Here is a 21,930-nt window from a genome sequence, read left to right as displayed (position 1 = left end):
GGGACACTTTTTTCAAACGGTCACAAAATCTTCTCCGGTTCAAGTTTTTAGCTGAATTTTTTTGTGCATGCCAACAAAAATACAAGGATCACATCTACCAAATTTTGGGGACAAAATGCATTCTAAAAAAATTTTAAAAAATCCTGAACCATAAAAAGTTTGGAAAATTGTATGAATTTAGGGGACCATTGTATGAATTTACAAGCCATAAAAATGGGATTGGCTTGCAGATTATGCCTCTCCGGCCAGCCTCTCTGGTTGGGCTGAGCGCCTGCACGCTCATTTTGTGGGTTGACTTAGGCATACGGAGTTCATCCCCAGTCTAAGCATACAGAGTTCATTCCCAATCTAAGATCGGATCGGACCGATGGTTGTGGCAACAGGATTGGCAGCACGCAGGGGGGATCGAGCCGATCCCCGACTTGCGCATTCTGCCTCTCTGGCCTGCTGAGCACCCGCACGCTCGTTTCGTGGGTTGGCTTAAGCATACGGAGTTCATTCCATGTCTAAGCATACGAAGTTCATTCCCAGTCTAAGATCAGAGTGGACCGAGGGTTACGATAGTAGTACCAGTAGCAGGATCGATAGCATGTAAGAGGGGACTGGGCCAATCCCCGACTTGTGAATTCTACCTCTCCAACCGACTGAGCGCCTGGACCCTCGTTTCATGGGTTGGCTTAGGCATACGGAGTTCATACCATCTTTAAGCCCTAACCGGACAGAGGGTTGTGGCAGCAGGACAGGCAGCGGGATTGGTAGCACACCGAGGGGGATCGAGCTTATCCCCGGCTTACGCATTATGCCTCTCCAGCCAGCCTCTCCGATTGGCTGAGCGTCTGTAAGCACGTTCCATGGGTGGACTTAGGCATACGGAGTTCATCCCCAATCTAAGCATACGGAGTTCATTCCCAGTCTAAGATCGAATCAGATCGAGGTTTGCGACAGCAGGATCGGCAGTACGCAGGGGGGACCAGGCCGATCCTCGGCTTGTGCATTTTGCCTCTCCGATCGGCTGAGCACCCGCACGCCCGTTTCATGGGTTGGCTTAGGCATAGGGAGTTCATTCCATGTCTAAGCCTCAGTCGGACTGAGGGTTGTGGAAGCGGGATCGATAGCACGCAGAGGGGGATCGGGCCGATCCTCGGCTTATGCATTATGCCTCTTCGATCGGTTCAATGCCCGTACGCTCGTTTCGTTGGTTGACTTATGCATACGAAGGTCATTCCTAGTCAAGATCGGACCAGACCGAAGGTTGCAGCAGTAGGATCAACAGCATGCAAGGGGGACCAGACCGATCTCCGGCTTACGCATTTCGCCTCTCCGGCTGGCTGAGTGCCCGCACGTCTGTTTTGTGGGTTGGCTTAGGCATAGGGAGTTCATTGCATGTCTAAGCCCTAGCCAGACCGAGGGTTGTGGCAGCAGGACCGACAGCACACAGAGGGGGACTAGGCCAATCCTCGACTTGCGCATCATGCCTCTCCCGTCGACTCAGCACCCGTACGCTCGTTTCGTGGGTTGACTTAGGCATACGGAGTTCATTCCTAGTCTAAGATCAGACCAGACTGAGGGTTGCGGCAGCAGGATCGACAGCACGTAGGGGGGACTGGGCCGATCCCTGACTTGCGCATTCTGCCTTTCCAACCGACTGAGCACCCGCACGCTCGTTTCTTGGGTTGGCTTAGGTATACAGAGTTTATTCCATGTCTACACATACGGAGTTCAATCCTAGTCTAAGATTGAACCAGACCGAGGGCTGCGACAGCAGGACAAGCAGCAGGATCGGTAGTCTACAGAGGGGATCGGGCTGATCCTCGGCTTGCGCATTCTACCTCTCCGGTCGACTGAGTGCCCACACGCTCATTTCGTGGGTTGGCTTAGGCATACGGAGTTCATTCCATGTCTAAGCCCCATCCGGACTGAGGGTTGTGGTAGTAGGACCGGTAGCGGGAGCAACAGCACGCAGAGGGGGACCGGGCTGATCCTTAGCTTGCGTATTATGCCTCTCCGGTCGCTTAAACACCCCTTACGCTCGTTTCGTGGGTTGACTTAGGCACACGGAGTTCATCCCCAGTCTAAGCATACAGAGTTCATTCCCAGTCTAAGATCAGACCGGACCGAGGGTTACGGTAGTAGGATCGGTAGCACGCAGGTAGACCAGGCTGATACTCAGCTTGCGCATTCTGTCTCTCTGGCTGGTTGAGTGCCCGCATGCCTGTTTCATGGGTTGGTTTAGGCATAGGGACTTCATTCCATGTTTAACCCCCAGCCGAATCGAGGGTTGTGGCAGCGGTACTGACAGCACGTAGAGAGGGATCGGGCCGATCCCTCGCTTTCGCATTATGCCTCTTCGGCCGACCCAGCGCCCATACGCTCATTTCGTGGGTTGACTTATGCATACGAAGTTCATTCCTAGTCTAACATCAAACCGAACCGAGGGTTGCAACAGCAGGATCGACAACACGCAGGGGGGACTGAGCCAATCCCCGGCTTGCGCATTCTACCTCTCCGGCCGGCTGAGCACCTGTATGCCCGTTTCGTCGGTTGGCTTAGGCATAGGGAGTTCATTGCATGTCTAAGCCCTAGCCAGACCGAGGGTTGTGGCAGTGGGACCGATAGCACGCAGAGGGGGACCAGGTCGATCCCAGACTTGCGCATTATGCCTCTCCGGTTGGTTCAGTGCCCGTACGCTCATTTCGTGGGTTGACTTAGGCATACCGAGTTCATTCCCAGTCTAAGATCAGACCAGATCAAGGGTTGTGACAGCAGGATCGATAGCACGTAGGAGGGGACTGGGTCAATCCTTGGCTTGCGCGTTCTACCTTTTTGACCAATTGAGTGCCCGTACGCTTATTTTTTGGGTTGGCTTAGGCATACGGAGTTCATTCCATGTCTAAAGATACGAAGTTCATTCCTAGTCTAAGATCGGACCGGACCGAGGGTTGCAGCAGCAGGACCAACAATAGGATCGATAGCACGTTGGGAGGGACCGGGCTGATCCCCGGCTTGCACATTCTGCCTCTCCGATCGGCTGAGTGCCCACACGCTCATTTCATGGGTTGGCTTAGGCATACAGAGTTCATTATATGTCTAAGCCCCAGCCGGATCGAGGGTTATGGCAGCAAGACCGGCAGCGGGATCGACAGCACGCAGAGGGGGACCGGGCTGATCCTCGGCTTACGCATTATGCCTCTCCGACCGGCTGAGTGCCCGCACGCTCATTTTGTGGGTTGACTTAGGCATACAGAGTTCATCCCCAGTCTAAGCATACATAGTTCATTCCCAGTCTAAGATCAGATCGGATCAAGGGTTGCGGCAGTAGCATCGACAGCACGCAGGGGGGATCGGGCTGATCCCTGGCTTGGCATTCTGCCTCTTTGGCCAGCTGAGTGCCCGCACGTCTGTTTTGTTGGTTGGCTTAGGGATAGGAAGTTCATTCCATGTCTAATCCCCAGTCGAACCGAGGGTTGTGGCAGTGGGATCGACAGCATGCAGAGGGGGATGGGGCCGATCGTCGGCTTGCGCATTATGCCTCTTCGATCGGCTCAGCGCCCGCATGCTTATTTCATGGGTTGACTTATACATATGGAGTTCATTCCCAATCTAAGATCGGACTGGACTAAGGGTTGTGGTAGCAGGATCGATAGCACGTAGGGGGGACCGGGTTGATCCCCGACTTGCACATTCTGCCTCTCCGGTCAGCTGAGCGCCCGTACGCTCGCTTTGTGGGTTGGCTTAGGCATACGGAGTTCATTCCATGTCTAAGCATACAGAGTTCATTCCCAGTCTATGATTTTGAGCCACGGTGCATGTGCTGGTGTCGTATTTTTTTCACCTGGGGTACCATCGTCGGAGCATCACTGGAGGGCCTAACTAGTGGCATTGGGGGTTTCAAAGATTGGGGGGGCCAGGGGGGTGTGCACACATGATGTGCGATGGGTGCTGGTACTTGTGTCATGGGCTCCGACCTTAGACTTAGAAACCGTGCGGCCTTAGGCTTGGAATCTCCTCCTTTATGCCTAAGTCAGCCTAAAACACAAGCGTACGGGCACTAGAACAATGGGAAGGGCTGATTACGCAAGTTAAAGAGAAACAGGATAAGAAGGTAGAATTCTAGAAATGCTCTTGTATTCACTGAAACGGAAGTGTTTGATGGTGTACAAATGAGGGAAGAGCAGCCCTGTATTTATAGTTGAGGCTCTAGCTTACACTTAAGGGCAATATCCCTAGAATAAAGGCTAAAATCATGGGATTATACAGATTACAATCAATCAGGATGCTAACTCCTGATTTTCAGGGTCAACCAAATCTACCAGGATGCTACTGCTGATCCTGCCTACTTCCAGAAGCTTCCCTTACATGTCCAGTACCTTGGGCCCTTTTGGATGTGGTACGGTTCCCTTACACCAAGGTACGACTCACTCCGGGGTGTCCAGCCCACCTTGAATCATGGCATTCTTGCAAAACTTCCTTGTGGAGCTCCCGTGCTGCGACACAAATAGTCTACTGCCCTCGGTGTATAGCAAGCAATCCTGCAACCAAAATCACCTAGTCTTACCTTACTGGGCATACTCCATCAAAGCCTTGGTTGTAGGATCATGCGTAAGTCCCTCCTTGATGCGCGGCACCAGTGACCCCTCTGGTTGGCTAATGGCAGCAAGGTTAGTCTTTCTGCTCAGGGCGTCTGCCACTAGGTTCACCCGCCCTGGCTTGTACTCCATTTGGAAATCAAATTCCATAAGAAAATCTTACCATCTCGCCTGCTTGAGGGATAACTTCTTCTACGTCTGGAAGTAGCTGGTTGCCACATTGTCCATCCTAACCACAAACCTCGACCCCAACAGGTAATGGCGCCAAGTGTGCAAGCAGTGCACCACTGTAGTCATCTCCTTCTCTTGGACCGTGTACTTGCGCTCAGTCTCGTTCAGCTTCCTACTCTCGAATGCGACTGGACATCCCTCTTACATCAACACGCCCCCTATGGCAAAGTTTGATGCATCCGTATGCACCTCATACGGCTTGGCATGGTCTGGTAAGGCCAAGATTGGCTCCTCGGTCACAGCTCGCTTCAACCTATCAAAGGCTTCCTGGCACCCTGCGCTCCACTCCCATGCTTTCCCTTTCTTGAGCAAGTCAGTCAATGGCGTGGCTATTGCTGAGTGACCTTTGATGAAGTGCCTATAGTAGTTGACCAGCCCAAGGAACGATCTCAACTCAGTGACCTCAGCTGGCGGTTGCCACTCCAAAATGGCGTGTATCTTACCTTCATCCATGCGTATCCTGCCACCTCCCACTATGTGGCCAAGGAATGGGATATCCTACTGGGTGAATGAGGACTTCTCCCTCTTGACAAATAGCTTGTGCACCCATAACACCTCGAACACCTGTCTGAAGTGGTCTACATGCTCTCCCAAAGTCTAGCTATAGATCATAATGTCATCTAAATAAACCATAACAAACTGATCAAAGAATGACTAAAGTACCTTGTTCGTAAGGGTACAGAATGTTGCTGGGGCATTCGTGAGTTTGAAAGGCATCACCAAGAACTCATACGAACCATACTAAGTGACACATGCTGTCTTTGGCTCATCTCTCTCCACGATCCTGACTTGATAGTAGCCTGACCTCAAATCCAGCTTGGTGAACCACCTTGCGCTCCCAAGTTGATCGAACAAGTTCGTAATGAGTGGGATGGGGTACTTGTTCTTGATGGTCAGCTTGTTCAAAGCCCGATAGTCTATGTACAGTCGCAACGACCCATCATGCTTGCACTGAAATAGAACTAGTGCACCATAGGGTGCCTTCGATGGCCTGATGAAGCCAGCATCAACTAACTTTTTGAGTTGCTTCCTCAACTCCTCTAACTCTGGTGGAGACATTCGGTAAGGGGCTCTAGCTAGTGGCTTGGCCTTGGACACCAGCTCGATCTTGTGGTCCACCTCCCTCTTAGGTGGTAGCTTGCTAGGTAGCTTTGCGGGCATCACATCACTAAAGGTCTTCAGCACCTTTAGCACCTCCAAGGGTGACTCGGTCTCCTTCTCCCTTGGCTTATCATATTTCAGGGCTGCCAAGAAGGTGTCTTCTTGTTTACTTACCGCCTTGGCAAATTGGATGGTTGACACCACCCGCGACCCAACTCCAGACCCTGTCCTCAATGGCACTAGGCATTGGCACTATGCATCCAAGATGTAAACACAATCGACAAAAGGCACAAGGAGGGTGTTAATTCGAACAAGGAAACAAACCCAATCACAAACTCATAGTCATCAAGGGGTATTACCTCAATGGTCTCCTTGCCTTTCCAGTCTCCAAGCTGCAACTCCACTCCCCACGCTACTCCAATGGCTGGAACTTCATTGGAGTTCACCGTTTTGATGGTACCAATCCCTTTCTGCACCTTTAGTCTGAGCTTCCGGGCTCTATCACCTGAAATAAAAAGATGTGAGGCACCTGTGTCCACCAGTGCGCTCACCTTCTGACCCGCAACCATCAGATCCATAAACATCAAGCCCTTTGGCTTACGGCTCCCCTTACTCTGGACAGCATTGATCATCAATGACCCAAGCTTTGCTGCCCCTGACTCTGGTTCCTCATTAGACTCCTTGTCTATAGCAGCCAGCTTTCCCTTCTACGGGTAATTACACGTTATGTGGCTCCCTTCACATAGGTAGCATGGTAGTGGCTCTCGGTCCCCCTTTGCTTTCCACTTGCCTGCTGGTGGCTTCCTCTCACCATCCTTGGTTGAACGGTCTTGGTCTCCATCCTTGGACTCCCGGTCACGATCCTTCCCCTTGGACTACTTCTTTCAGTCCCTATCGTCCCTGCCCTTACCCTTGGGCTTGGTAGACTCGAACTTGTTCAGAGGCTTGAACTCTATCAAGGCCTCGACAGTAGTCATGGCTTTAGCCAAGTCATGAACTCCTCTTCTTTATAGCTCATGCTTCATCTACGGCTTCAACCCATCCATGAAAGCAAATAAGGCATCCTTCTCACCTAGATCCAAGTTTGTAGCATCAGTTTAGAGAATTTTTGGACATACTCCCTTATGTCCCCTTGCTGGCTCAACTAGTGTAACTTTGCCCGCACCTCATCATCGGCATACTCTGGGTAAAATTGTTCTCTGAACTCCTTTTAGAACTCTGCCCAGGTTCCAATCTTGGCGCTCCCATGCCTGACATCATCACACCTGTGCCTCTACCATAATAAGGCTACATCAGTGAGATACATAGCAGTGTTGTGACACTTGGCCCTTATATTGGCCCCCTATCCCTCATCAAACCTTGATAACTCACACCCCCTTAAAGAGCATTTGAGATTTTATAGGTTTGCTGCTAGTACCCATTAAAGTGTATGAAATGGGGACACTTTTTTCAAACGATCACAAAATCTTCTCCACTTCGAGTTTTTAGCTGAATTTTTTTGTGCATGCCAAAAAAAATACAAGGATCACCTCTACCAAATTTGGGGACAAAACTCTTTCTAAACAAATTTTAAAAAATCTCGAACTGCAAAATTTTTTGAAAATCATTAAAAATAAAAAACAGGTCGTCTTGCCACGAAACTTCACATGAAGGCTTAGGGGACCATTGTATGAATTTACAAGCCATAAAAATGGCATTGGCATGGCAGAAATATGAAGATGTGCTTGAACCCACCTACCACCCATTCGATCCCTGGCTTGCGCATCCTGCCTCTCTGGTCGACTGAGCGCCCGCACGCTCGTTTCGTGGGTTGACTTAGGCATACAGAGTTCATCCCAATCTAAGCATATGGAGTTCATTCCCAATCTAAGATCAAACCGGACCGAGGGTTGCGGTAGCAGGATCGGTAGCACGCAGGGGGGACCGGGCCAATCCCCGACTTGCGCATTCTGCCTCTCCGGCCGGTTGAGCTCCCGCACGCCCATTTCATGGGTTGGCTTAGGCATAGGGAGTTCATTCCATGTCTAAGCCCCAACCAGACCGAGGGTTGTGGCAGCGGGACTGGCAGCATGTAGAGGGGGATCGGGCTAATCCCTGGCTTGCGCATTATGCCTCTCCGGCCAGCTCAGCGCCCACACGCTCATTTTGTGGGTTGACTTAGGCATACAGAGTTTATTCCCAGTCTAAGATTGGACCGGTCTGAGGGTTGCAGTAGCAGGATCGATAGCACGTAGAGGGGGACCAGGCTGATCCCTGGCTTGCGCATTCTGCCTTTCCGACCGGTTGAGCACCCGCACGCTCATTTCATAGGTTGGCTTAGGCATACGGAGTTCATTCCCCGTCTAAGATCGAACCGGACTGAAAGTTACGGTAGTAGGATCGGTAGCAGGATTGGCAGCATGCAGGGGGGGATCAGGCCAATCCCCGGCTTACGCATTTTGCCTCTCTGGCTGGCCGAGCGCTCACACACTCGTTTCGTGGGTTGGCTTAGGCATACGGAGTTCACTCCATGTCTAAGCCCTAGCTGGACCGAGGGTTGTGGCAGGAGGACCGACAATGAGATCAGCAGCATGCAAAAGGGGACTGGGCTGATCCCTGACTTACGCATTATGCCTCTCAGGTCGACCTCTCCGGTCGACTGAGTGCCCGCATGCTCGTTTCGTGGGTTGACTTAGGCATACAAAGTTCATCCCCAATCTAAGCATACGGAGTTCATTCCCCATCTAAGATCAAACCGGACCAAGGGTTGCGACAGCAGGATCGATCGCTTGCAGGGGGGATCGAGTCAATCCTCGACTTGCGCATTCTGCCTCTCCGACCGGCTGAGCGCCTGCACACCTGTTTTGTGGGTTGGCTTAGGCATAGGGAGTTCATTCCACGTCTAAGCCCCAGTCAGACCGAGGGTTACAGTAGTGGGATTGGCAGCACACAGAGGGGGATCGGGCTGATCCTCATCTTGTGCATTATGCCTCTCCGACCGACTGAAAGCACGCACACTCGTTTCGTAGGTTGGCTTCGGCATACGGAGTTCATTCCATGTCTAAGCATACGGAGTTCATTCCCAGTCTAAGATTTTGAGCCACAGTGCACATGCTGGATTCGGGTATGTGCTGGTGCCATATTTTTTTTGCCCGGGCACCATCACCAGAGCATCGTCGAAGAGCCTAACCGACGGTATTGAGGGTTCCAATGATTGGGGGGGCCGGGGGGTGTGCGCACATGATGTGCGATGGGTGCTCATACTTGGCCCTTATATTGGCCCCCTATCCCTCATCAAACCTCGAGAACTCACACCCCCTTAAAGAGCATTTGAGATTTTATAGGTTTGTTGCCATAGCCATTAATGTGTCTGAAATGAGGACACTTTTTTCAAACGGTCACAAAATCTTCTCCACTTTGAGTTTTTAGCTGAATTTTTTTATGCATGCCAAAAAAAATACAAGGATCATCTCTACCAAATTTGGGGACAAAATGTTTTCTAAAAAAATTTTAAAAAATCCCAAACCGCAAAAAGTTTCAATAATTATGAAAAATAAAAAATGGGTCGTCTTGCCATGAAACTTCACATTAAGGCGTAGGGGACCATTGTATGAACTTACAAGCCATAAAAATGGCATTGGCACGGCAGAAATATGAAGATGTGCTTGAACCCACCTACCACCCATTCGATCCCCGGCTTGTGCATCCTGCCTCTCTGGTCAGTTGAGCGTCTACATGCTCATTTCACGGGTTGACTTAGGCATGCGGAGTTCATCCCTAGTCTAAGCATACGGAGTTCATTCCCAGTCTAAGATCAAACTGAACCAAGGGTTGCGGCAGCAGGATCGGTAGCACGCAGGGGGGACCAGGCCGATCCCTGACTTATGCATTCTGCCTCTCCGGTCGGCTGAGCACCCGCACACCTGTTTCATGGGTTGGCTTAGGCATAGGGAGTTCATTCCATGTCTAAGCCCCAGCTAGACCGAGGGTTGTGGCAGCAAGATCGACAGCACAGAGAAGGGGATCGAGTCGATCCCCAGCTTGCGCATTATGCCTCTCCGGTCTGCTCAATGCCTGAACGCTCATTTCATAGGTTACTTAGGCATACGGAGTTCATTCTCAGTCTAAGATCAGATCGGATCGAGGGTTGCGATAGTAGGATCAACAGCACATAAGAGGGGATCAGGTCGGTCCACGGCTTGCACATTCTGCCTCTTCGACCGGCTAAACGCCCGTACACTCTTTTCGTGGGTTGGCTTTGGCATATGGAGTTCATTCCATGTCTAAGCATACGGAGTTCATTCCCAGTCTAAGATCGAACCGGACTGAGGGTTGCAGTAGCAAAACTAGCAGCAGGATCGGCAGCACGTAGGGGGGATCGAGTTGATCCCCGACTTGCGCATTCTCCCTCTCCGGTCGGCCTTTTCGGCTGGCTGAGCGTCCACACGCTCGTTTCGTGGGTTGACTTAGACATACGAAGTTCAACCCCAGTCTAAGCATACGGAGTTCATTCCCAGTCTAAGATCAGACCAGATCGAAGGTTACGATAGTAGGATTAACAGCACATTAGGGGGGATCGGGTTGGTCCCCGACTTACGCATTCTACCTCTCCGATCGGCTGAGCGTCTGCACGCTCGTTTCGTGGGTTGGCTTAGGCATACGGAGTTCATTCCATGTCTAAGCATACGGAGTTCAATGTCAGTCTAAGAGTTTGAGCTACAGTGCACACTTCTCCACTTAGAGTTTTTAGCTGAATTTTTTTGTGCACGCCAACAAAAATACAAGGATCACTCTACCAAATTTGGGGACAAAACTCATTCTAAAAAATTTTAAAAAAAATCTAGAATCGCAAAAAGTTTCAAAAATCGTGAAAAATAGAAAATGGGTCGTCTTGCCACGAAACTTCAGATGAAGGCGTAGGGGACCATTGTATGAATTTACAAGCCATAAAAATGGCATTGGCATGGTAGAAATATGAAGATGTGCTTGAACCCACCTACCACTCGTTTGATCTCCGGCTTGCGCATTCTACCTTTCTGGTCGGTTGAGCGTCCGCACGCTCATTTCATGGGTTGACTTAGGCATATAGAGTTCATCCCCAGTCTAAGCATACGGAGTTCATTCCCAGTCTAAGATCAGACCGGATCGAGGGTTGCGACAGTAGGATCGACAGCACGTTGGGAGGGATCGGGTCGGTCCCCAGCTTACGCATTCTGCCTCTGCGGTCGGCTGAGTCCCCGCACGCTTGTTTCATGGGTTGGCTTAGGCATACGAAGTTCATTGCATGTCTAAGCATACAGAGTTCATTCCCAGTCTAAGATCGGATCGGATCGAGGGTTACGATAGCAGGACCAGTAACAGGATCAGCAGCACGTAGGGGGGATCGGGCTGATCCCCGGTTTGCGTATTCTACCTCTTCGATCGACTGAGCGCCCGCACGCTCATTTTTTGGGTTGGCTTAGGCATCGGACTTCATTCCATGTCTAAGCCCCAACCTGACGAAAAGTTGTGGTAGCAAGACCGGCAGCGGGATCGGGGTTGTGGCAGCACATAAAGGGGGATCGGACTGATCCCCGATTTATGTATTATACCTCTCCGGTCGGCCTCCCCAACCAGCTGAGCGCCCGCACGCTCGTTTCATGGGTTGACTTAGGCATACGAAGTTCATCTCCAGTCTAAGCATACGGAGTTCATTCCCAGTCTAAGATCGAACCAGACCGAGGGTTGCGGTAGCAGGATCGGTAGCACGCAGAGGGGATCGAGCCGATCCTCGGCTTGAGCATTCTACCTCTGTATGCCTCTCCGCCCACACTCTCATTTCGTGGGTTGGCTTAGCCATAGGGAGTTCATTCCATGTCTAAGCCTCAACCAGACAGAGGGTGGTGGCAGTGGGACCAGAAGCACGCAGAAGAGGATCGGGCCGATCCCCGACTTGTACATTATGCCTTTCCGGCCAGCTCAGTGCTCGAATGCTTGTTTCATTGGTTAACTTAGGCATACAGAGTTCATTCCCAGTCTAAGATCAGACCGGACCGAGGGTTGTGGTAGCAGGATCGACCACATGCAGGGGGGATCGGGCCGATCCCCAGCTTGAGCATTCTGCCTCTCCGATCGGCTAAGCGCCCGCACACTCGTTTCGTGGGTTGGCTTAGGCATACGGAGTTCATTCCATGTCTAAGCATACGGAGTTCATTCCCAGTCTAAGATCAGATCAGACCGAGGGTTACGATAGTAGGACGAGTAGCAGGATGATAGGATGCAGGGGGAGACTGGGCCGATCCCCGGCTTGCGTATTCTGCCTCTCCGATCAGCCTCTCTAGCTGGCTGAGCACCTGCACACTCGTTTCATGGGTTGACTTAGGCATACAGAGTTCATCCCTAATCTAAGCATATGGAGTTCATTCCCAGTCTAAGAGTTTGAGCCACAGTGCACATACTGGGCTCGGGCGTTTGCTGGTGCCATATTTTTTTCACCCGGGGCACCATCGTCGGAGCTTCGCCGAAGAGCCTAACCGGCGGCATTGGGGGGGCGGGGGGTGTGTGCACATGATGTACGATGGGTGCTGGTACTTGGCCCTTGTATTGGCCCCCTATCCCTCATCAAACCTTGAGAACTCACACCCCTTTAAAGCGCATTTGAGATTTTATAGGTTTGCTGCCAGTAGCCATTAAAGTGTCTAAAATGGGGACACTTTTTTCAAATGGTCACAAAATCTTCTCCACTTCAAGTTTTTAGCTGAATGTTTTTATGCATGTGAACAAAAATACAAGGATCACTTCCACCAAATTTGGGGACAAAAATCTTTCTAAAAAAAGTTTTAAAAATCCTGAACCGCAAAAAGTTTCAAAAATCATGAAAAATAGAAAATGGGTTGTCTTGCCATGAAACTTCACATGAAGGCGTAGGGGACCATTGTATGAATTTACAAGCCATAAAAATGGCATTGGCATGGCAGAAATATAAAGATGTGCTTGAACCCACCTACCACCCGTTCGATCCTCGGCATGTGCATCCTACCTCTCTGGTCGACTGAGCGTCCACACGCTCGTTTCATAGGTTGACTTAGGCATATGGAGTTTATCCCCAGTCTAAGCACAAAGAGTTCCTTCCTAGTCTAAGATCATACCAGACTGAGGGTTGCGACAGCAGGATCGGCAGCACGCAAGGGGGATCGAGCCGATCCCCGGCTTGCGCATTCTACCTCTCCGACCAGCTAAGTGCCTGCACGCCTGTTTCGTGGGTTGGCTTAGGCATAGGGAGTTCATTCCATGTCTAAGCTGTAGCTGGACCTAGAATTATGGTAGCAGGACCGACAGCACGCAGAGGGGGATCGAGCCGATCCTCTGCTTGCACATTATGCCTCCCCGATCGGCTCAGCGCATGAACGCTCATTTCGTGGGTTGACTTTGGCATACAGAGTTCATTTCCAGTCTAAGATCAGACCGGACCGAGGGTTCTAGTAATAGGATCGACAACATGTAGAGGGGATCGGATCGGTCCCCGGCTTGCGCATTCTACCTCTTCGATCGGCTGAGTGCCTGCACATTCGTTTCATGGGTTGGCTTAGGCATACGGAGTTCATTCCATGTCTAAGCATATGGAGTTCATTCCCAGTCTAAGATCGGATCGGATCGAGGGTTGTGACAGCAGGACCAGTAGTAGGATCGGTAGCACGTAGGTTGGGATCAGGCTGATCCTCGACTTGTTTATTCTACCTCTACGGCTGGCTGAGTGGTCGCACGCTCATTTCGTGGGTTGGCTTAGGCATACGAAGTTCATTCCATGTTTAAGCCCCAGCCGGACCGAGGGTTGTGGCAGCAGGACTGGCAGTGGGATCGACAGCATGCAGAGGGGGACTGGGCTGAACCTTGGCTTACGCATTATGCCTCTCTGACCAGCCTCTCTGGCCGGTTGAGCACTCGCATGCTCATTTCGTGGGTTGACTTAGGCATACGGAGTTCATCCCTAGTCTAAGCATACGGAGTTCATTCCCAGTCTAAGATCAGACCGGACCAAGGGTTGCTGCAGCAGGATCGGTAGCCCACAGGGGGGACCGAGCCAATCCATGGCTTACGCATTTTGCCTCTCCGATCGACTGAGCACCCGCACGCTCGTTTTATGGGTTGGCTTAGGCATAGGGAGTTCATTCCATGTCTAAGCCCCAACTGGACCGAGGGTTATGGCAGCAGGACTGGCAGTGAGATCGACAGCATACAGAGGGGGATCGGGCTAATCCTCGACTTCACATTATGCCTTTCTGACAAGCCTTTTCGACCGACTGAGCGCCCGCACGCTCGTTTTGTGGGTTGACTTAGGCATACGGAGTTCATCCCTAGTCTAAGCATATGAAGCTCATTCCCAGTCTAAGATCAGATCGAACCGAGGGTTGTCACAGTAGGATCGGCAACACATAAGGGGGATCAGGCTGATCCATGGCTTACGCATTCTGCCTCTCTAGTCGACTGAGCGCCCGCACGCTCATTTTGTGGGTTGGCTTAGGTATAGGGAGTTCATTCCATGTCTAAGCAGTCAGACCGAGAGTTGTGGCAGCGGGACCGGCAGCACGCAGAAGGGGACCGGGTCGATCCCCAGCTTACGCATTTTGCCTCTTCAATCGGCTGAGCACCCGTACGCTCACTTCGTGGGTTGGCTTAGGCATACGGAGTTCATTCCCAGTGTAAGATCAGATCGAATCGAGGGTTGCGATAGTAGGATCGATAGCATGGTGGGTGGGATCGAGCTGGTCCCTGACTTACGCATTCTGCCTCTCCGGTCAGTTAAGCACCCACATGCTCGTTTCAGGGGTTGGCTTAGGTATACGGAGTTCATTCCATGTCTATGCATACGGAGTTCATTCCCAGTCTAAGATCAGACTGGACCAAAGGTTACGACAGCAGGACTAGCAGCAGGATCGACAGCATGTTGGAGGGGACTGGGTAGATCCCCAGCTTGCGCATTCTGCCTCTCCGACCGGACTCTCCAACCGGTTGAGCGCTCGCACACTCGTTTCATCAGTTGACTTAGGCATAAGGAGTTCATCCCCAGTCTAAGCGTACGGAGTTCATTCCCAGTCTAAGATCGAATCGGATCGAGGTTTGCTACAGCAGGATCAGCGGCATGCAGGGGGGATCGAGGCGATCCCTGACTTGCGCATTCTGCCTCTCCGATCGGCTGAGCGCCCGCATGCCCGTTTCGTGGGTTGGCTTAGGCATAGGAAGTTTATTCCATGTCTAAGCCCCAGCCGGACCAAGGGTTGTGGCAGCGGGACCGACAGCATGCAAAGGGGGACCGAGCCGATCTTCGGCTTATGCATTCTGCCTCTCCGGTCGACTGAGCGCCCGCACGCTCGTTTCGTGGGTTGGCTTAGGCATACGGAATTCATTCCATGTCTAAGCCCTAACCGGACCGAGGGTTATGGCAGCAGGATTGATCCCCTGCTTGTGCATTATGCCTCTTCGATCGGCCTATCCGATCGATTGAACGCCCGCACGCTCGTTTGATGGGAAGACTTAGGCATACGGAGTTCATCCCCAGTCTAAGCATACAGAGTTCATTCCCAGGCTATGATCAGACTGGACCAAGGGTTGCGACAGTAGGACTGGCAGCACGTAGGGGGGATCGAGCCGATCCCTGGCTTATGCATTCTGCCTCTCCGACTGGCTGAGCGCCCGCACGCCCGTTTCGTGGGTTGGCTTAGGCATAGGGAGTTCATTCATGTCTAAGCCCCAGTCGGACCGAGGGTTGTGGCAGCGGGATCGATAGCATGTAGAGGGGGATCGGGTCGATCCCTGACTTGCGCATTATGCCTCTCCGACCGGCTCAGTGCTCGAACGCTCGTTTCATGGGTTGACTTAGACATACGGAGTTCATTCCCAGTCTAAGATCGGACCGAACCGAGGGTTGTGGCAACAGGATCCAGAGTACGTAGGGAGGGACCGGGCTGGCCCCGACTTACACATTCTGCCTCTTCGCCCGGTTGAGCACCCGCATGCTCGTTTCATGGGTTGGCTTAGGCATACGGAGTTCATTCCATGTCTAAGCATACGGAGTTCATTCCTAGTCTAAGATCGGACCAGGCTGAGGGTTGTGGTAGCAGGACCAGCAGCAGGATCGGTAGCACACAGGGGGGATCGGGTCGATCCCTGGCTTGCGTATTTTGCCTCTCTGGCTGGCCTCTCCGACCGACTGAGTGCACGCATGCTCGTTTCATGGGTTGACTTAGGCATACGGAGTTCATCCCCAGTCTAAGTTTATAGAGTTCATTCCCAGTCCAAGATCGGACCAGATCGAGGGTTGCGACAGTAGGATTAATAGCACATTAGGGGGGACTGAGTTGGTCCCTGACTTATGCATTCTGCCTCTCCGGTCGACTGAGCACCCGCATGCTCGTTTCATAGGTTGGCTTAGGCATACGGAGTTCATTCCATATCTAACCATACAGAGTTCAATGTCAGTCTAAGAGTTTGAGCTACAGTGAACATGTTGGGCTTCGGCATGTGCTGGTGCCGTAATTTTTTCACCTGGGGCACCATCGCCGGAGCATCGTCGGAGAGCCTAACCGGCGTCATTGGGGGTTTCGGTGATTGGGGGGCCGTGGGGGTGTGCGCACATGATGTACGATGGGTGCTGGTTATTGGCCCTTATATTGGCCCCCTATCCCTCATCAAACCTTGAGAACTCACACCCCCTTAAAAGCATTTGAGATTTTATAGGTTTGCTGCCAGTAGCTATTAAAATGTCTAAAATAGGGACACTTTTTTCAAACGGTCACAAAATCTTCTCCACTTCGAGTTTTTTAGCTGAATGTTTTGTGCATGCTAACAAAAATACAAGGATCACCTCTACCAAATTTTGGGGCAAAACTCTTGCTAAAAAAATTTTAAAAAATCCCGAACCGTAAAAAGTTTTGAAAATCATGAAAAATAGAAAACGGGTCGCCTTGCCATGAAACTTCACATGAAGGGTGTAGGGGACCATTGTATGAATTTACAAGCAATAAAACCGGCATTGGCATGGCAGAAATATGAAGATGTACTTGAACCCACCAACCACCCGTTCGATCCTCGGCTTACGCATTTGCCTTTCTTGTCGATTGAGCGTCCGCATGCTCATTTTATGGGTTGACTTAGGCATACGGAGTTCATCCCTAGTCTAAGCATATGAAGTTCATTTCCAGTCTAAGATCAAACCAGATCGAGGGTTGCGGCAGCACGTAGGAAGGATCGGGCTGATCCCCAGCTTGCGCATTCTGCCTCTCCGGCCGGCTGAGTGCCCGCACGCCTATTTCATGGGTTGGCTTAGGCATAGGGAGTTCATTCCATGTCTAAGCCCCAGCCGGACTGAGGGTTGTGGCAGCGGGATCGATAGCACGTAAAGGGGGATTGAGCCGATCCCCGGCTTGCGCATTATGCCACTTCGACCGGCTCAGCGCCCGCACGTTCATTTTGTGGCTTGACTTAGGCATGCGGAGTTCATTCCCAGTCTAAGATCGGATCAGACCGAGGGTTGTGACAGCAAGACTGACAGCACGCAGGAGGACCAGGCCTATCTCCGGCTTACGCATTCTACCTATCCGATCGGTTGAGCGCCCGCACGCTCGTTTCATTGGTTGGCTTAGGCATACGGAGTTCATTCCATATCTAAGCATACGAAGTTCATTCCCAGTCTAAGATCAGACTGGATCGAGGGTTGCGGTAGCAGGACCAGCAGCAGGATCGGTAGCATGCAGGGGGGATCGAGTCGATCCCCAGCTTGTGCATTCTGCCTCTCTGGTTAGCTGAGCGCCCGCACACTCATTTCGTTGGTTGGCTTAGGCATACGAAGTTCATTCCTTGTCTAAGCCCCAGCCAGATCGAGGGTTGTGGCAGCAGGACCGGTAGTGAAATCGACAGCTCACGCATTATGCCTCTTCGACCAGCCTCTCCGGCCAGCTGAGCACCCGTACGTTCGTTTCGTGGGTTGACTTAGGCATACGAAGTTCATCCCATGTCTAAGCATACGAAGTTCATTCCCAGTCTAAGATCGGATCGGACCGAGGGTTACGACAGCAGGATCAACAGCACGCATGGGGGACTAGGCCGATCCCCGGCTTGCGCATTCTACCTCTTCGACTGGCTGAGTGCCTACACGTCAATTTCATGGGTTGGCTTAGGCATAGGGAGTTAATTCCATGTCTAAGCCCCAGCCGAACCGAGGGTTGTGGCAGCGGGACTGGTAGCACGCAGAGAGGGATCGAGCCGATCCCCGGCTTGCGCATTATGCCTCTTCGACCGGCTCAACTCTCGAACGCTCGTTTCATGGGTTGACTTTGGCATACGTAGTTCATTCCCAGTCTAAGATCAGACCGAAACGATGGTTACAGCAGCAAGATCGATAGCACGCAGGGAGGGGCCGGGCTGATCCCCGACTTCCACATTCTGCCTCTCCGATCGACTGAGTGCCCGCACGCTCGTTTTGTGGGTTGGCTTAGGCATACGAAGTTCATTCCATGTCTAAGCATACGGAGTTCATTCTCAGTCTAAGATCGAACTGGACCGAGGGTTGCAGCAGCAGGACCAGCAGCAGGATCGATAGTACGTAGAAGGGATCGGGTCGATCCTCGACTTGCGTATTCTACCTCTCTGGCCAATTGAGCGCCCGCATGCTCGATTCATGGGTTGACTTAGGCTTACGGAGTTCATTCTAAGTCTAAGCATACGGAGTTCATTCCTAGTCTAAGATCAAATCGGATCGAGGGTTACGAAAGTAGGATCGACAGCATGCAGATGGCACCGGGCCAATACCCGGCTTGCGCATTCTGCCTCTTCGGTTGACTGAGCACCCGCACTTCCGTTTCATGGGTTGGCTTAGGCATAGGGAGTTCATTCCATGTCTAAGCCCCAGTCGGACCGACGATTGGGGTAGCAGGACCGGCGGCACGCAAAAGGGGACTGGGTCGATCCCCATCTTGCGCATTCTGCCTCTCCAGTCGGTTGAGCACCCGTACGTTTGTTACGTGGGTTGGCTTAGGCATACGAAGTTCATTCCATGTCTAAGCATACGGAGTTCATTCTCAATCTAAGAGTTTGAGCCACGGTGAACATGCTGGGCTCGGGCATGTGCTGGTGCCACATTTTCTCTGCCTGGGGCACCATCGTTGGAGCATCATCAGAGCATCGTTGGAGAGCCTAACCGACGACATTGGGGGTTCCGACGATTGGGGGGCCGGGGGGTGTGCATACATGATGTGGGATGGGTGGTGGTACTTGGCCCTTATATTGGCCCCCTATCCCTCATCAAACCTCGAGAACTCACACCCCCTTAAAGAGCATTCGAGATTTTATAGGTTTGCTGCCAGTAGCCATTAAAGTGTCTGAAATGGGGACATATTTTTCAAACGGTCACAAAATCTTCTCCACTTCGAGTTTTTAGCTGAATTTTTTATGGATCCCAGCAAAAATACAAGGATCACCTCTACCAAATTTTGGGGCAAAACTCTTTTTAAAAAAATTTTAAAAAATCCCGAACCGTAAAAAGTTTTAAAAATCGTGAAAAATAGAAAACGGGCCATCTTAGCACGAAACTTCACATGAACGCATAAGGGACCATTGTATGAATTTACAAGCCATAAAAATGGCATTGGCACAGCAAAAATATGAAGATATGCTTGAACCCACCTACCACCCGTTCGATCCCCAGCTTACGCATCATGCCTTTCTGGTCGGCTGAGCGTCCGCACGCTCGTTTCGTGGGTTGACTTAGGCATATGGAGTTCATCCCCAGTCCAGGCATACGGAGTTCATTCCTAGACTAAGATCAGACCAGACTGAGGGTTCTGGTAGTAGGATCGACAGTACGCAGGGGGGATCGGGTCGATCCTCGGCTTGCGCATTCTACCTCTCCGGCCAACTAAGCGCCTGCATGCCTGTTTCGTGGGTTGGCTTAGGCATAGGGAGTTCATTCCATGTCTAAACCCTAGCCGGACCTAGGGTTATGGCACTGGGACTGATAGCATGTAGAGGGACCGACAGAATGCAGAGGGACCGACAGCACGCAGAGGGGGACCGGGTCGATCCCCTGCTTGCGCATTATGCCTCTCCGACCGACTCAGTGCCCGCACGCTCGTTTTGTAGGTTGACTTAGGCATACGGAGTTCATTCCTAGTCTAAGATCAGACCGGACTGAGGGTTGCGGTAGCAGGATCAACAGCACGCAGGGGGGATCGAGCCGGTCTTCAGCTTGCGCATTCTGCATCTCCGACCGGCTAAGCGCCCGCACGCTCGTTTTGTGGGTTGGCTGAGGCATACGGAGTTCATTCCCAGTCTAAGATCAGACTGGACCGAGGGTTACGGTAGCAAGACCAGTAGCAGGATCGACAGCATGCAGGGGGGGCCGGGCCGATCCCCGGCTTACGCATTCTGCCCCTTCGGCCGGCTGAGTGTCCGCACGCTTGTTTCGTGGGTTGGCTTAGGCACATGGAGTTCATTCCATGTCTAGGCCCCAGTCAGACCGAGGGTTGTGGCAGCAGGACCGACAATGGAATCGGTAGCACGCAGAGGGGGATCGGGCTGATCCCCAGCTTGTGCATTATGCCTCTCTGGTTAGCCTCTCCGGCTGACTGAGCTCCCGCAAGCTCATTTTGTGGGTTGACTTAGGCATACAGAGTTCATTCCCAGTCTAAGTTTACAGAGTTCATTCCTAGTCTAAGATCAGACCAGACCGAGGGTTACGGCAGTAGGATCGACAACATACGGGGGGGATCGGGCCGATCCCTGGATTGCGTATTCTGCCTCTCCGGCCGGCTGAGCACCTGCGCGCCCGTTTCATGGGTTGGCTTAGGCATAGGGAGTTTATTCCATGTCTAAGCCCCAGCCGGACCAAGGGTTGTGGCATCGGGATCGATAGCACGTAGAGGGGGATCGGGTCGATCCCTGGCTTGCGCATTATGCCTCTTCGTCTGGCTTAGCGCCCGAATGCTCATTCCGTGGGTTGACTTAGGCATACGGAGTTCATTCCCAGTCCAAGATCAGATCGGACCGTAGGTTACGGCAGCACGTAATGGGGGATCGAGTCGGTCCCCGGCTTGCGCATTCTGCCTCTCCAGCCAGTTGAGCACCCACACGCTCGTTCCATGGGTTGGCTTAGGCATACAGAGTTCATTCCATGTCTAAGCATACGGAGTTCATTCCCAGTCTAAGATCAGATCGGACCGAGGGTTGCGGTAGTAGGATCGGCAGCACGCAGGGGGGACCGAGCCTTTTTGATCTGCTGAAAGCCCGTACGCCCGTTTCTTGGGTTGGCTTAGGCAAAAGGAGTTCATTCCTTGTCTAAGCTCCAACCAGATCGAGGGTTATGGTAGCGGGACCGGCAGTAGATAGAGGGGGATCGGGTCTGTCCTCGTCTTGCGCATTCTGCCACTCCGACCGGCTGAGCGCCCGCACGCTCATTTCGTGGGTTGGCTTAGGCATACGGAGTTCATTCCATGTCTAAGCCCCAGCCAGTCTGAGGGTTGTGGTAGCAGGACTAGCAGTGAGATCGTTAGCGCATAGAGGGGGATCGGGCTGATCCCCGGCTTACGCATTATGCCTTTCTAGCCAGCCTCTCTGGCAGGCTGAGCGCCCGTACGCTCGTTTCATGGGTTGACTTAGGCATACGGACTTCATCCCCAGTCTAAGCATACGGAGTTCATTCCCAGTCTAAGATCAGACCAGACCGAGGGTTACGATAGCAGGATCGACAGTACGTAGGGGGGACCGTGTCGTTCCCCGACATGCGCATTCTACCTCTCCGGTTGGCTGAGCGCCCGCACACCTGTTTCATGGTTTGGCTTAGGCATAGGGAGTTTATTCCATGTCTAAGCCCCAGCTGGACCGAGGGTTGTGGCAGCAAGATCGGTGGCATGCAAAGGGGGACTGGGTCGATCCCCGGCTTGTGCATTATGCCTTTTCGACCAGTTCAGTGCCCGAACGCTCGTTTCGTGGGTTGACTTAGGCATGCGAAATTCATTCCCAATCTAAGATCAGATCGGACCGAGCGTAGCAGCATAATCGACAG

Source organism: Durio zibethinus, chromosome 20 (assembly GCF_047325235.1).
Source record: "Durio zibethinus cultivar Kanyao isolate XHJ-2024 chromosome 20, ASM4732523v1, whole genome shotgun sequence".
Taxonomy (NCBI): domain Eukaryota; kingdom Viridiplantae; phylum Streptophyta; class Magnoliopsida; order Malvales; family Malvaceae; genus Durio; species Durio zibethinus.
Note: the sequence above shows the minus strand (reverse complement) of the source record.